A 17,308-nucleotide genomic window follows, 5' to 3' on the forward strand; every position below is an offset into this window, starting at 1 on the left:
GGCACAGTGCCAGCCATTGCAAAAGGACCGGCAATGGCTGGACATAGATCTAATGACCACGGCATAACATGGCCAGGCAGTGTGCATCGACCCCGTAGCGCCGGGCACTGTTCATGCACTGTCGTGCGGGTACAGTTCCTGTCGATCCGTCTGTTTAAATCGGACGAGGGGGGGGGGGCATGCCACCGTTACTGTCCCTAAAGCCTAAGGCGGTAGTTCTAAAAACATGAGCACAGCAGACTGGCAGGTATGGCCATTCAAGATTGCAGGCATGAAGTGAAAAATGAACTGCATTTCCGAAAGAAAAAAAAGTGCACATAATTAAGCATCTTGGTATCATCTTTTCAGACTTCTTATTCCGTAATTATACACCAATCATTTATTTGGACTCTGATAGTGTACAATAATACTACAAGTACAGTTCTTCCTCTGTCTACCATTTCAGTGCCTTGAGAAGGTATGTACGTACCAGTACGTATAGATTTCATTTGCAGATAGTGTGACCTGCACTGCTGCGCTTCTGACTCGGATCAGCAGCTAGGCATTGTCAGGACACGGCAGCGGTACTCTCCAAGCGCCCAGATAGGGAAGATGTTCCTGTACTGGGAGTAACTGATGGTGCAGTTCCTGGCGAAGATGCCGATGATCTCCTGTGGCACAAAACAGAAAATACCATTTCAACGGTCATGAACAAACGCAGACAGAACAGCGACCGAATGCCGGATTGCCAGTTAGTTAGTGTCTGGAATCTAAGCACTTTTGACAGTGGTTTTCATGAGAGTGTCCTTACAAGAGAAAAGTTTCACTGCTCGGTTCGCGGCATACTTACTTGCTGAAGGAACTCGCCATCCTCTAGTTGTAGGTTAATCAAAACCCTTGCTGCCCGGTGCAGAGGCCCTGGATCTCTCTCGGCCTGCTCCAACGGAAATTGAAATGCAGATATCATCATATGAATGAGCCTGGTGAATGCCTCAATGAACAATGCCAAATCGAGGAGAAAAAGAAAATACAAAAACCTGCCCAGCATCAAAGGGCCAGCATGGCCCAACTGGTATTGACTACATGGGGGCGCCTTCCTTCAAGTTCGGTGTAAACCTATTTGCAGAAATTAAAAAAAATGTCCAGATCAGATTAGTTCTCTTTTGCAGAAAAAAATATCAAAACAATACATGTTGGTTCGCTACTGGTTTGATTGATCTATGGAAGCATAACTTTTTTTTTGCTGCGCTGTATGTAATATATGTGCCATGTTAAAATGGAGGAATTGAAGACAAGCTCTTTGGACGAACAGCATGATGCTTTTTTTTAATGGAGGGATATTATTGCTTGTAAATAGATCTCGACATAACTGCTAATTCTGAGCTAACAGTAAATCAGGCGTTCATACTTATGATCAATCGCGGACTGATCTGTTTCTGGTTGTACCGTAGCTACCGCTGCATACAGACATCCGTCAACAGGCATTACCTAGGAACTAGGAAGAAATGAATGTACCTTATCCCTGCATGACAAATAGCTTTCTCCCCAGCCACCAGAAGGAGTCTCTTTCGACAACAAGAAGTCGCAGGCCTTCCTAATAGCATGACAGTTCTTGAATGTCCTTCCAGCAGCAACTAATCCCCTCACTGCGTACCATGTCCCATAGGTGAAACAAATAGCCCAGGAGCCGTACCTGTTGCAAATAGACAACACAATGAGCAATAATGGCAGCAGTTTCTGTGTTTGAGTGAAGACACCAAAAAGCATCAAAAGATGCCTGGGTATTGGACATTCTTTTCTTCCGGAACAGAGTTTCAACACTAACCATGAGCCGTCGCTTCTTTGAATACTCTCAATGAAGTTTTCGGCTTTATGGATACATTTGTCTATCTCTTCCCTCCTATGTCCAGGGTAGTGCTTTCTGAATGCAGTCAGGGCCTGGATCACTTCTGAAGTACATTCAACAACACTGCCAGTCCAGTTTACATCTCAGTTCAGTTTCTCTTAAAAACAACAAATCAGCATGGTAACAAGAATAGGGTTATCAAATCTTACGGATGATCAATCATTATGTCCCCAAAGATCTCAGAAGGATTGAGAAACTGAACAGTTTTAAAAGCATGTCAGATTGTAAAACACTATTTACAAAAGGCTGAATGTCTAGAGTTCTCATTGCAGTTGTAACTCACCTCCAGCCAGGCATAAGACCTGGTGAGTTCATATGATGCAAAGCCACCATTTCCGTTCTGTAAAAAACGGTTTATCTTAGTTCCACCCAATTTAAACAAGCATATTGTTAGAGAAAATTTAAGCAAACATATATGCAAAAAGAAAGTTAGAATCATAGATAAATCCATAAGAGCATAGAGCAAAAGAGAACTAATGATCCTAGCTTTTAGAGGTTTGAAAACTGGATATGCATACCATCCAAGAAAGGAGACAATTGACAGCGTCATAAAGTCTATTGGCTTCTATTGATACACCAACCATTTTTGGAGAAATCTTTGACAACAACAATGAGGCCTGATGAGAAAGAGGAATCGCAACAATTTGAACAATTATAACAATAATTCAAATGATGACCACGACACCACAAAAGAATATAAGATCTAAAACTTGAGAGTTGTTTTGGTTATTTTGTGCATTAAAGAGAGTCCCTACTTCCAAGAACCTGGAAGAACAAATGCTGGAACTTACAAAATCATATCCTTACAGGTAAACAACATCATAACATCATTCACCTGTTAACAGGCTTCGAAAATAAATGTCATTTTGGACAACGAGACTGTCTCCAACACACACCTTTGACCATATCTTATCATGTTGGTAAATAATGGATGAGAATATAACATTCTGGAATTACTCTGTTAATAGTATCAAGTGAAAATCAAATAATTATATGAATGCAAGTGCTCAAGTTTTGAAAGTTTGTCTGCATAGGGTAATTCGTGATATCAACTTTAGAATGACGGTACCACCTTTAATCCTAGTGCAGTGCAATCTGATACAGGCCAAACATGATCGGCGGTAGAAAAGGTCCATGCACCTTTAGATATATGACGATACCAGACACTCAAATCTCCATGGCAGTCGTGAAGAACCTTTCACAGAACAGATAACAGAAATTGAGTCAAACGATGACCTAATCTGGCCGGAAAATTAAGCATCAAAATTTACCTGTGAATTTTTTATGTAGCCATGGGCTAGTTTAAGAGTAGGACAGAACTCTTCTGTGAGTTCCGTAGCCAGTATAGCTTCAACTGTGAAAGCTGTGTCCCAAAGCTGGCTGCCATTATAACCCTACGGTGACAGGACCATTTCTTAACACTGGTATTAGCATATCAAGCCAAAAGAAAAGATGCACTATATCTTAGTATCTCTCCAGATTCCAGAGTATATCTGGACCAAATTAATAAATGACAAAAATAGACACCATGCTAACTGAAAATGCTAAAGTAACTTTCCTGTGCTATTTAACTAAGTTAAGTAACCTGTGAAGCAGTCACCGCAACTGAAAGCAAAATAATTGGGATCAAGGACAACATAAAGAATAACCTGCATCTTCATGCCATCTTCAGCAACCCACAAATAATCATAGATCCTTGGAATATGAAGTTTGAATTCCTGCGAGTTAGGATCTTCTATCCAGCAACAAAGCATATTCAGTACCTGCACAATTTTTTTGTATTATCAGTTTTCACAATAATCAACTGAAAACAGGAACAAAAAAAAACCGCATGCCCTTTTAAAAAACGGCATGATTTTATATATACCTTCCCTACATCACCACTACAAATATACTGAGTGTTCTCATCTTCGTAATGAATATGTTGCATGGCATTTTTCAAAGCTTTCTCCCTCAATTTGCTTCCGGGCCAATGCGACAGAACTGGTTCAACGAATTTGTGAAGAGTGGACCATAAGATATCTTGTCCCAGTGGATGAGGACAGTACAGATCCTCCTACAGTAAATTATAATAAAATCTTTCAAGCAACATTTTATAATTATATTCTGCATGGAGATCTCTACCTAAAGTAATAAATAAAAATGTGTGATACTGACACAGGAGCCATGTCCGTTTACAGATCAAAAACCATGCAGAGCAGAAACCTCTCAATAGCATAATGATATGAAGTTACTTTATGTTGTTACTGGTTTGGCACATGCACAACAAAACAAGTTCCAACGAACCTTAGCACATTGGCTGCGAGCCTTGTCCCAATCTATCTCATCATAGGGTACTTTATAGAGCTCCTTCCGTAAGTTCAATACAGTTGGTGTAATTGGGCCGACAAACCTCTTTCCATATATGTAAGACATGGGAAAGTATACCATTCGGCAATGGGACCACATGCGCCCTGTGTGCGACGCAGAATATTTTAGCAAAGATAATAAGGTAAGAAATTATGATAATATATACTCGTTCCGTCCCAAAATAAGTGTCTTTAATTTAGTACAACTTTAGATTATGATAATATATACCCTCTCCATCTGAAAATAAGTGTCTTTAATTTAGTACAATATTGTACTAAAGTTGTACTACATCAAAGACACTTATTTTGGGACGGAGGGAGTACTAATAAATGTGAATACTGTTAGATGTGTATAGCCCTTTTTTGGTTTATCCCCATTGTATAAGGGGTCTCTTGCACTTTACCACACACTTGTATATGTATTGGCCTTTGGCCCTTCTGAGAAGATAGTTGCTCAGTTATCTAACATGGTATCAGATGCTAGGTTAGCCTCTCTCTCTCGCACGACGCAACTCCGTGCGCCCTTCCTCTAACTTACCTCGATTCCTGCCGTCCCAGCCTCGTCTCCGGCCGCTCTAGTCCGTCGCTGGCCGGATCCGGCGCCCAGCGCCCGGAGCTCTCCTTCTCCGGCCGGCTGACCTCGTCCCGGCGCTCTCGGCTCTCTTCGTCCGCAGCTTGCTGGTCGCTGCTGTGCTGTGCTTGGCTGCCTGCCTTAGGGTCACTCGCTCGCACGTCCCTGTTTCGGATCGAGGGCGGCCCTCTCGTGCGCCCCTGCTTCGGATCGAGGGGATCGAGAGCCGGCCTCTCGCGCGCCCCTGCTTCGGATCGAGGGCGGGCCGCGCGTCCCTTCAGATCGAGCGTGGGGCCAGCCTGCCGCGCGTCCCTTCCGATCGAGAGTGGGGCCTGGCTGCCTGCCCGCCCCTCCTTCAGATCGAGCGGGGCTAGGCTGCCTGCCTCAGCGCCCCTCCTTCCGATCCAGCGCCTGCTTCGCTCGTTCTTCAGCCCGATCTGAATAGGCTGTCTTCCGTGCGTTGACCCAAAAAAAAGAAAAAAAAGAGGAGAGACTGAGCAGAGCAAGCACAAGAAGACCTCGTTATGTCTTCTTCGGGCTATGTTGCTGTTCCTCGGTGTTCGGTGATCTTCGATGGCACCAACTACGCTGAGTTTGTGGGGTTCATGCGCATCCATATGCGTGGTCTTCTTTTGTGGGGTGTTCTTTCTAGCGAGGTCCCCTGTCCGCCATGCCCTGTTGCGCCCGTGGCCCCCATCCCACCGGTGCCGCCGGTACTTGCGGTTGAGGCTTCTCAGGCTCACCGGGATGCCGCCAAGGCCCTTGATGATGCTGCAGTTGATGCCTATGATCAGCAGGTATCTGCCTATTCCGATGCTCTCTCGGTGTACCGCGATGATCTGTCTGCTTATACTCAGTGGTGCAATGACGATGCTCGTGCTGCTGCTGTTCTCACTGCGAGTGTCCTCCCTCAGTTTGCTTCAGAGTTCATGGGACTTGGCACAGTCGCAGCGATGTGGTCTTATCTTTGTCAGCGCTACAGCCCTCTGATGATGCTCTCTACCTATCTGTGGTGCGTCAGGAGCACGCCCTCCAGCAAGGTGATTCCTCTGTTGATGAGTTCTATTCACAATGCTCTGCCATCTGGCGTCAGCTTGACTCGCTTCGCACAGTTGTTTGTGGCACCTGTCGTTGCTGTCAAACTACTCGGTCTGATCTGGAGTTTCAGCAGGTCCATGAGTTCTTATCTCGTCTCCGCTCTGAGTTTGAGCCCAGACGTGCTCACTTGCTTGCTCGTGGTTGTGTTCCCATCTCGGAGGTGCTTGCCGAGCTTCGTGCTGAGGAGACCCGCCTTCGCTTTGCTGGTTTGCTGGTGGTCCTGTCTGTGTTGGCTACTCGGGCTCCTGTGTCGTCTGCTCGGCTCACCGCTCCACCGCTCCTACCCACACCTGCAGGGGGGTGGGTCGCCCTACTTATACTGAGAGGGGACGGTCGTGCCGTGACACCTTCTATGGCTACTGCTCTCGGCCAGGTCATCCAGAGTTTGATTGCCGTGAGAAGAAGCGTGACCAGAGGCGCTCCTCTTCCAGTGGGACTCCTGGATCTTCCCTGACTCCGTCGCTCACTGACCAGGACATTGTGAGGCTCAAGCGTATCTTGGCTTCCTCAGGCTCTTCGTCGACTGGTTCCGCTGCTGCTGTGACCGCATCCACTTCATCACCATCACAGCCACCTCCACAGTCAGGTATATCTTCGTGGGTTCTAGATTCTGGAGCCTCCTTTCATATGTCTTCTAATTCTTCGGTGTTGTCTTCTCTTCGACCTCTTGATTCGCCTGTTAATGTCCTTACCGCCGATGGTACACCTCTTCCTGTTGCTAGTCGTGGTCTTCTTTCCACTCCCTCCTTTTCTGTTCCTAGTGTTTCACATGTGCCTCGCCTTACCATGAATCTCTTTTCCGCTGCCCAACTCATTGATTCTGGTTGTCGTGTCATTCTTGATACCGACTCTTGTTCCATTCAGGATCGTTGCACCAAGGCTTTGGTTGGTGCTGGCCCCCGGCGCCGTGAGTCAGAGTGCCTTTGGGAGGTTGATTGGCTTTGTGTTCCTTCCGCTGCCACCACTTCTGCCAACTCCCATGCTCTTGCTGCCTCTTCGTCTGCGTCCTTCCAGCAGTGGCATTGTCTTGGTCACCTTTGTGGCTCTCGTTTGTCTTCTTTGTTAGACCTTTCAGCCTGAGCATTGATAGTTGTGGATGACACTAGGAGAGTTGGGACAATTTTCGTTGGTTTATTTCTCACACAATGCCATACCAACCTGAGGGGTTGGGGATACATATTTATAGGCTGCTAGCCAGCCAAGGCATATGCTAAGATGCTGCTAAGATGCCAGTCTAAGATGCTAGTCTAAGATGCTAGTCTAAGATGCTAACTGACAGTCCTTGATGGTCAAGAACAGAACTCTATCCTAACAGCCAGTCCTTGATGGTCCAGGACTTTATCCTCCTAACTGCCACAAGGACCATGTGCTGCAGCCCCACAAGGACCCTAGTACACAGACTTATCCATCATTCTCCCCCTAAGTCTTGTACGTCGTCTTGTGGGAGAGTTGAATCATCCCAATCCTGGAGCAAAGTTCGAGGAACTTGACCCTCCCAAGGGGCTTGGTGAGCAGGTCTGCGAGCTGATCCTTGGTGTTGATGTAGCTCGCCTCGATGCTCCCTTCTTCCACACAGCTGCGGATGAAGTGATACCTCAGTCGGATGTGCTTGCTCCGTTCGTGGAACACGGGGTTCTTTGCCAGGGCCAGGGCGGACTTGCTGTCCACCAGGAGCTGCACCGTTCTGGTGTCTTGAACGAGAAGATCACCAAGCAGTCGAGCAAGCCAGAGCGCCTGAGTACAGGCGGTGGAGGCCGCTATGTACTCAGCCTCACAGCTGGACAGGGCCACCACCTGCTGCTTGACTGATTGCCAGCTCACGAGACACTTGCCGAGGAAGAGGAGGATCCCGCTCGTGCTCTTGCTGGTGTCGATGTCGCCGGTGTGGTCGCTGTCGCTGTACCCGACGAAGTGCGCTGCCCCAGGGCACCTAGGGTAATGGAGGCCGTGGTCGAGGGTCCCTGCTATGTAGCGGACGATCCTCTTCACTGCCTGCTGGTGTTCCGACGTTGGTCGCTCCATGAACCGACTGACATAGCCGACGGAGAATGCCAAGTCCGGCCGTGTGTGAGTGAGGTAGCGAAGGCTCCCCACAAGGCGTCGGTACTGCGTAGCATCCACTTCCTCCGTCGTGCTGTCGCGACTTAGTTTCAGCCTCTCCTCCATCGGAGTGAGAGCTGGATGGCAGTCGGTGAGCCCAGCTAGCTCAACAATGCGCTTGGCGTAGGCGGACTGTCGAAGCGCGATCCCGGAGTGGTCCTGGTGCACCTCAATCCCTAGATAGAAGGAGAGGAGCCCCAGGTCACTCATCTGGAACGTGGCCTTCATGTCTTCCTTGAACGCCGCCACCTCTGCATCTTTGGTGCCGGTGATCACCAGGTCGTCAACGTAGACGCCCACCAGCAGGGCATTTCCTCCACTCCCCCGTCGGTAGACGGCAGCCTCATGCGGGCTCTGCTCGAAACCCATCTTCTTCAGCGTGGAGTCCAGCTTGGCGTTCCACGCCCTGGGTGCCTGCCGCAGGCCATAGAGAGCCTTGCGCAGGCGGAGCACCTTGCCCTCCTGGCCGGGAATCGTAAACCCCGGTGGCTGATGCACGTAGACTTCCTCCTTCAAGTCGCCATTGAGGAATGCCGACTTAACGTCCATGTGGTGGACACGCTAGCCCTCCTGGGCAGCCAGCGCAAGGAGAAGTCGCACGGACTCCATCCGTGCCACGGGAGCGAAAGCGTCGTCGAAGTCGACTCCTTCCTGCTGCAAGAAGCCTCGGGCCACCAAACGAGCCTTGTGCTTGATGATGGCGCCGGCTCCATCCCTCTTCAGCTTGAACACCCACTTAAGGGTGATTGCGCGGTGACCTCGAGGGAGATCAGCAAGCTCCCAGGTGCGGTTTTGCTCGACCGCATCCATCTCCAACTTCATCGTGGCGCGCCATGCCGCGTCTCTCTCGGCCTCTGCAAAGGACCGTGGTTCGCCGTCTGCACACACGAGCTGTAGCTGCGCCTCCAGGTCACGTGGCACCAGTCCTGGCACCGGCTGGTCGCCGAGCACATTATCCATCGTACGGTACCGCAGCGGTTTGCCTCCATACCATGCGTCGACCCGCTCCTCGTCGTGAGTGCGCGGGGAAGCGAACTTCATCGGGTTGTGCTCTGCGTGAGCTGGTGCTGATGAAGACGAGCCCGGAGTGGCGACCGCCGGGGCTGGAGTATGCGGCGTCGCCGGTTGTGGTGTCGTCGGTGTAGCAGGCGCCGGAGTCGATGTAGTTTTGGGGGCCGGGGTAGACGTGCCCGGTGAAGAGGAGCTGCTTGCTCCCCCAGCTTCCTTGAAGTGAGCGTACTCGACAATGAAGTCATCATACGTCGGCGTCGAGCCGTCATCCACCGCCTTGTCCCATTGCCACCCTTGCCCTTCGTTGAACACGACGTCTCGCGCTGTGCGCACACGTTGTGTCTTTGGGTCGAGGATGCGGTAGGCCTTTGAGCCCTCCGCGTAGCCGATGAAGACTCCCGGAGTGCTCCTGTCGTCGAACTTGCCGATGTGGCCGAGCTCCTTGGCAAACGCAAGGCAGCCAAAGACCCGCAAATGAGAGACCGCCGGCTTCCGCCCATGCCAGGCCTCGTACGGAGTTCTGCCGTCGAGTGCCTTAGTAGGAGAGCGGTTGAGGATGTAGACGGCCGTTAGCACCGCCTCTCCCTAGAAGACAGCCGGCATCCCTCTCTGCTTGAGGAGAGCCCGAGCCATCCCCACAACCGTCTGGTTGCGCCGCTCGACGACGCCGTTTTGCTGCGGGCTGTACGGCGCGGAGTAGTGGCGCTGGATGCCCTCATCGGCGCAGTACGACGCGAATTCAGCCGCCGTGAACTCGCCGCCGTTGTCAGTGCGCAACACGCGCAATTTGCGGCCGCTCTCCGCCTCCACACCAACCTGCGCGCGCCTGATGGCGTCCGCCGCTTCTCCCTTACTGCCGAGGATCATCACCCACATGTAGCGGGAGAGATCGTCGACGAGCAGCAGGAAGTAGCGTCGACCTCCTGGTGTGGCTGGCGTCACCGGGCCGCACAGGTCTCCGTGCACGAGCTCCAGCTTCTCCTTAGCCCGAAAACTCGCCTGTTGGGGAAAGGGGAGTCGTCTCTGCTTTGTCAGTACGCAGATGTCGCAGAACTGCTCCACATGGTCGAGGCATGGCAGGCCTCGCACCATCTCCTTGGCACTTAGACGCTTCAGGGCCTCAAAGTGAAGGTGCCCAAAGCGCTCATGCCACCGCCACGCCTCGTCGTCTCGACGGACAGCGAGACAGACCGGTTGTGCCACCTGCACATCAAGGACGTAGAGTCGATTTTCACCTCTGGGCACCTTGGCGAGAAGGCGACGCTGGCGATCCCAGATGCGTAGGACCCCATGCTCAATCAGCACGCGTGAGCCGTTCTCATCCAGCTGTCCCAAGCTGATGATGGAATTCCTTAGCGCGGGGATGTAGTAGACACCGGTGAGCAGCCGGTGCTCTCCCATCTTGGTGGTGAAGATGACGGAGCCGACGCCCTTTATCTCCACAGCGGAGGCATCCCCGAACTTGACGGAGCCTCGCGCATCGGAGTCGAGCTCGGCGAAGAATTCCCTTCGACCGGTCATGTGGTGGGTGGCGCCGGTGTCGAGGCACCACCCCATAGCCTTGTCCTTCCCGGAGCCATCGCCGAGAAGAGCGTGTGCTTTTGGCTCATCGAGGTGGATGAAAGCCTTTGCGACTGGAGTCGCCGAGGGTAGCTCAATGCTTGCATGCGCCATGAACAGAGCCGTCTCCTCCTCCTTCGCCTGTGCGACGTGAGCCTGGCCTTGTCGTGGTTGCCGACACTCATTGGCCCAATGGCCAAACCGGCCACAGTTGTGGCAACTGTTGTCTTGTGCCGGCCTGGGCTTGCCAGCGGCGCCGTCCTTGGCGCCTCCGCGGGCGTCACCTTCGGCACGTCCTTGTGCCCTGCCCGGGGGGCCTCTTCGCGCCTTACGCTGCTTGCCACGCTTGCGGCCGCCCGTCGAGGAGGAAGGCTCCCCCTTCTTCTTGTCACCAAGGCTGGGATCCCACTGCTCCCAAGTTAGGAGCAGCTTCCCGCCGGTGGTGACGGGCCCCGAGGGGGGCTGTGGCTCGTCGGTGTCGACGACCTTGAGTCGACCTATCGCCTCCTCGATCGTCATCGTGGAGAGGTCCAGCAACGACTCGATCGAGCGAGCCATCTGCTTGTACTTCTCGGGAATGCACCGAAAAAGCTTCTCGACAGCTCTCTCCTCGGTGTAGGTGGCATCGCCAAACTTCACCATCTTCTGCAGCAGAGTGTTGAGACGGAGAGCAAAGTCATCAACGTCCTCACCTGGCTTGAAGCCCAGGTTCTCCCACTCCTTACGAAGTGCCTGCAGGGTGGACTTGCGAGCACGGTCGCTGCCGATGCGTGCTGCGGCGATGGCGTCCCAAGCCTCCTTGGCAGTCCGCTTGTTGGAAAACGAGAACTGCATCTCGGGCGGGACTGCGGCGATGAGGGCGTCCAGTGCCCGTCGATCCTCTAGGTGGTCGACGTTGCTGTCCTGGACTGCCTCCCACATGCGCCGCACCTGGAGCCTGACCTTCATGATCCCGGCCCACTCGACGTAGTTGGTTTTAGTGAGGGTAGGCAACCCAACACTGGCACCAACATCCCTGACCACAGTCCGGACCTCGTAGAGGCCGCGGTCCTGGTCGTTGCAGCCGCCGTCGCGGTGCGCGCCTCCACCTGGAGCGCGGGCGTGCTCGACTGCCCACTGCGCCGTCCGCTCCTGCGCCACTTTGGCGCGATCTGCGTCGGCGCCGTCGTCCGCAGGCGCGGAGCTGCTGGAGCTGCCGGGGCTGCCGCGGAGTGCCTTGGCATCCGCCGTAGCCTCACGGGCTGCTTCTGCTACTGCTGCTGCCTCTACCTCCGCCCTGGCTGCTTCTACCTCCGCTCTGGCTGCTGCCAGCTCCGCTGCAGCTAGCCTCGACACTCTTGCCGCCGCAGCAGCCGCTGCTACAGCCGCTCGCTCACGCTCCTCTGCCACGGCGCGCTCGGCCTCTTGCTAGCGCCGCATGCTCGAGGTAGCCGTGTGCTGAGAGCGACCTGCAGACATGGCTCGCTGTAGGGGGGCTGTTGCGTGAAAAGGAGGCTGATGAAGACGACCTGCTGCTCGACAGTCCGGAGGGAGGAAGGTAACCAGAGGCAGACGGAGCAGCTGCTGCTACCGACTTGGGCTGCTCACAGGAAATGCTCAGGGTGCAGGTTAACCTGGCTCTGATACCACTTGTTAGACCTTTCAGCCTGAGCATTGATAGTTGTGGATGACACTAGGAGAATTGGGACAATTTTCGTTGGTTTATTTCTCACACAATGCCATACCAACCTGAGGGGTTGGGGATACATATTTATAGGCTGCTAGCCAGCCAAGGCATATGCTAAGATGCTGCTAAGATGCCAGTCTAAGATGCTAGTCTAAGATGCTAGTCTAAGATGCTAACTGACAGTCCTTGATGGTCAAGAACAGAACTACTTGTTAGACCTTTCAGCCTGAGCATTGATAGTTGTGGATGACACTAGGAGAGTTGGGACAATTTTCGTTGGTTTATTTCTCACACAATGCCATACCAACCTGAGGGGTTGGGGATACATATTTATAGGCTGCTAGCCAGCCAAGGCATATGCTAAGATGCTGCTAAGATGCCAGTCTAAGATGCTAGTCTAAGATGCTAGTCTAAGATGCTAACTGACAGTCCTTGATGGTCAAGAACAGAACTCTATCCTAACAGCCAATCCTTGATGGTCCAGGACTTTATCCTCCTAACTGCCACAAGGACCATGTGCTGCAGCCCCACAAGGACCCTAGTACACAGACTTATCCATCATTCTTTAGTTCATCAGGGCCTCTTGGGGTCTGTATCTGGAGATGTCTCCTTGCATTGTAATGGTTGCAGACTTGGCAAACAGACTCAGTTACCTTATCCTACTAGTGAGTTTGTATCTCAGCGTCCTTTTGACTTAGTTCATTCTGATGTCTGGGGTCCTGCTCCCTTTGATTCGAAAGGTGGTCATCGCTACTATGTTTTGTTTATTGATGATTTCTATGGCTACACTTGGCTCTACTTCATGAAATCTCGTAGCGAGGTTCTCCCTATATACAAACGATTTGCTGCCATGGTTCACACCCAGTTTTCCACGCCCATTCGTACCTTTTGTGCTGACTCCGCTGGAGAGTATATCTCTCAGCTGTTGCGTGGTTTTCTCGCGGAACAGGGTACTCTCGCCCAGTTCTCATGTCCTGGTGCTCATGCTCAGAATGGTGTTGCCGAACGTAAGCATCGCCATTTGCTTGAGACGACTCGTGCGCTCATGATTGCTGCTTCCCTTCCACCCCATTTTTGGGCTGAGGCTGTTTCCGCATCCACCTATCTCATCAACATTCAGCCATTGACTGCTCTGCAGGGCGGTATTCCTATGGAGTGTCTCTCTGGTCGCTCTCCTGACTACTCAGCTCTCCGTGTGTGCTATGTTCTCCTTGGCCCCCGCAAACGCACCAAACCAACTGCTCGGTCGGTTGAGTGTGTTTTCCTTGGTTACAGTGATGAGCACAAGGGCTATCGATGTTGGGATCCTATGGGTCGTCGCTTGCGCATCTCGTGTGATGTGACTTTTGACGAGTCTCGTTCTTACTACCCATGTTCTTCTTCCTTGAGTTTCTCTGTCGACGACCTTTCCTTCCTTCTCCTTCCCGATACGCCCCGCTACGTGCCTCCTGTGTCACCCCTTCCTCCGGCACCTCTCATTCCTTCTCATTCACCACCGACCCCGTCTTCTCCCTCCTCCTCCTCCACCTCTCCACCATCATCTCCAGTCCGTCGTCCTCTGATGGCTTCTACATCTCCCAAGAAAAATATATTCAGGATCTTCTTGCTCGCGCTGCTCTCGGTGATGAGCGCACTATTGTCACTCCCATGGAGCTCAACATTCAGCTTCGTGCCTCTGATGGTGACCCTCTCCCTAATCCCACTCGCTATCGTCACCTTGTTGGCAGTCTTGTCTATCTTGCTGTTACGCGTCCTGACATCTCCTATCCTGTTCACATTCTGAGTCAGTCCGTTTCAGCCCCCACCTCTGTCCACTATAGTCATCTCCTCCGTGTTCTACGATATCTTCGTGGAACGCTTTCTCAGCGCCTTTTCTTTCCCCGCTCCAGCTCTCTTGAGCTCCAGGCCTACTCTGATGCTACCTGGGCTAGTGATCCCTCTGATCGACGCTCACTGTCTGCTTATTGTGTCTTTCTTGGTGGCTCTCTTATTGCCTGGAAGACAAAGAAACAGACTGCAGTTTCTCGCTCGAGTACAGAGGCTGAGTTGCGGGCCATGGCTATGCTGACGGCTGAGGTGATCTGGTTACGATGGCTACTTGAGGATTTTGGTGTGTCTGCTACTACATCGACTCCTTTATTGTCAGACAGTACTGGTGCTATCAGCATTGCGCGTGACCCGGTGAAGCATGAGCTCACCAAGCACATCGGTGTGGATGCCCACTTTGTGCGTGCTGCTGTGCAGGATCAGACTCGCTCTTCACTATGTGCCCTCTGAGTTACAGTTGGCAGACTTCTTCACGAAGGCACAGACTCGAGTGTAGCATAGTTTTCTTCTCTCCAAACTCAGTGTTGTCGACCCACCATGAGTTTGAGGGGGGGTGTTAGATGTGTATAGCCCTTTTTCGGTTTATCCCCATTGTATAAGGGGTCTCTTGCACTTTACCACACACTTGTATATGTATTGGCCTTTGGCCCTCCTGAGAAGATAGTTGCTCAGTTATCTAACAAATACATCAGACAGAGAAGGGTATAATAAAATTATTGCCTTCTGACAAAGTTTGTGATGATAGAAAATGATTTTTGTTCTGCTGCAAAAAAGAAAAATGGTTTTGTTGCCAATCTGTCAAATAAACTTTCCCAGGGTCAGCTGCATGAGAACCATACTTGCGGTATATTCTACTGATCATCTGCACTAACAGTCAAACAAGCATTCCATGCAGTTTATATGATAAATTTTGCCGGTGTTGAGTTATTAGTCATTATGATAAAATTTCCAGATAACTAAATACAAGCCAAAAGAGAAAGCGAAAAGGTATTTAAGGGGAAAACAAACCTGGATGAAATGGGAGGCAGTATGGTAGTAACCATAGTCCTGGAAGCAATGGATTGTTACCAGACCAGTCAAATACACCAAGAACCTTAAGAAAGTAGAGACATCAGAAGACCTCTCTGGGTTTGAAACAAGTACACTTGTAACAAGACCAAAGCAGATAACAGAAAAGAAAACAATGCATAACCTCCGTACCAAAAGCCAAAACTTTCCCCATGATGTTGTAAAGGTTGCTCCTCCATGATCCAAAATCCAATTCTGAGCTAACTGAATGGCTCCATCTTCACTATCTGATCCTTCTCCAAGTAATCTCAAGGTAACATAGTTCAAGACAGAACCGAACATGGTGCTTGGGCCCTCAATGTGCAATCCCCAGCCTCCATCTTTGTTCTGCACTTAAATTCACGAAGATTTGTCCCTTTATTATAAACAAAAATAGTATTGGCATATACATTAGGGTAGTGAGATATGTGGACAGAAGGGATGACATGAAACACACAGCATGTGGATTGCAAAGCCAGATTTTTTTGCATAAAAATATCAAGAACGTTTTGCTTAGATGAATATTTCCTTGCCTGATGATTGTAGAGATACCGACGTATCTCCTTCTGATGCTCTGACGATAAGACAGTATTTAGAGCACCAGTCGAATGCAGTGCTATTACCTGAATAAAAAAAAAGGCGAGGAAACCAAATGGCCCACTTCTCTCATAGAGAAGTACAACAAAACAAGCAACTAACTGAGCAACAAAAAGGCTTAGGCACTAGTTCTGCAAGAATTCCAAGGAAGGATGATGCCTCGGAAGTTTGCTAATACATACGATGAGATATGCTAGTGCGAGAACACGTGAGAAGGCTATAATGAAAGAATCTTAAGAAATTCACTGTTGTATGTGAGCAAAAGGAACTACCAAGCCCGGCAGGAGGAACATAGGACCGGCGATATCCCCAGGCCAGTGTCCATCATGTGCTTGGAGAGTAGACAACTGTCTGATTGCCCTCTTTAAAGAGGTCAAAACAGCTTCTTCGGTGACATCTTCATGCTCTTCGAGCTTGCTACCAGGAATGTCCAGCTTAGGAGCAGTCAACTCAGCGAACTGCAAAAGGCACAAGTTATTTGAAGACAAAATCCACTCCATGAAAACCGAGAACAAGAAACTAACGTGCAAATGACAGTATTTACATATGTGCACCAAAATGCAGCTGCTGGCAAGAAGTCCTAAATCCTGAGCAAGCACACGCATGTCTGGCTTGCATGACCTTTCTACGCCGTTTGAGCACAATTGTGGGACCGGATTATCAATTTATGCCTCAAGAGGGCAACACTGCTATTATTGGTAAGATGCAGAAAATAACTTTAAATACTTGTGGTTATGTTAGACCTGTGATTCTACGCAACAGTTAACCCAAATCATTGTGTATCTGTGTAGTTATTTGATTCACATTGCATAAGCCTAGCCAACGCCTAGCACAGGGCACATCTGTAGAAATTCGAATAAAATCTCCAATATCGTATTAATATCGTATTTTCCTTTTCTTCATATGGCAAAAAACATTGAAATGCAACCCTAATTTTCTGCATGCACTTCCATGGAACTAGAAAAATTGGAATAAAAACACTTTTTCATCCTACTTTCACGAAATTAGCAAGCCTAGGATCGATTTCACTTGCATTTCCTAGTTTACCCCAACCGTGCTAGTACGTACGGAGTACGGAGTACAAATTGCTTAATTGCAAGGAGGGTTAGTAGGTGGTTACGCGCTGGAGAGACAGGGCCTCGAATCCGTGGAGGGGGGCGCCTGCGGCGAGCACGTAGAGCCTTCCCGGGGGTTCGTCATCTCGCCGCCGCCGTGGGGGTGCAGAGCTGCGGCGGCTCCGGCCAGAGGTGGCCGCGGCAGCGGAACGGAGGTACAGAACTGGGCCGTGGGCTCCCCTCAACTCCGAATTTGTATTATCCAACAGAAACACAAGCGGTCTCGTCCATGGCTGGCCCAGTCGGGTGTCCTGCGTTGGGCTGTGTGCATTCCTTTACCGAGCTGTAGCGATATTTATTCCTTCCGGTTTTCAGTTTATTCCGTCATTCCGGGGTTTAATTCCGTTTTCTTTAGCTTTTCTATTTTAAAATTTTGAAATGGAAAGATAATGTTAATATATTTTAAAAAATGTTCAAGTATTTAAAAAAATAATTATGTCATTTGAAAGGCGTTTATGTTTTTCAAGCAAATAGGTGTGTAGT

At 50.3% G+C, this 17,308-nt stretch overlaps 1 pseudogene; it reads right to left on the reverse strand.

Moving 5' to 3' along the window:
• Positions 1-172: 172 nt before the first annotated feature.
• Positions 173-16,975, reverse strand: LOC123132183 (cycloartenol synthase-like; annotated as a pseudogene).
• Positions 16,976-17,308: the final 333 nt, after the last annotated feature.

The sequence above is a fragment of the Triticum aestivum genome, chromosome 6A (genome assembly GCF_018294505.1).
Source record: "Triticum aestivum cultivar Chinese Spring chromosome 6A, IWGSC CS RefSeq v2.1, whole genome shotgun sequence".
In the NCBI taxonomy this organism is placed as follows: Eukaryota; Viridiplantae; Streptophyta; class Magnoliopsida; order Poales; family Poaceae; genus Triticum; species Triticum aestivum.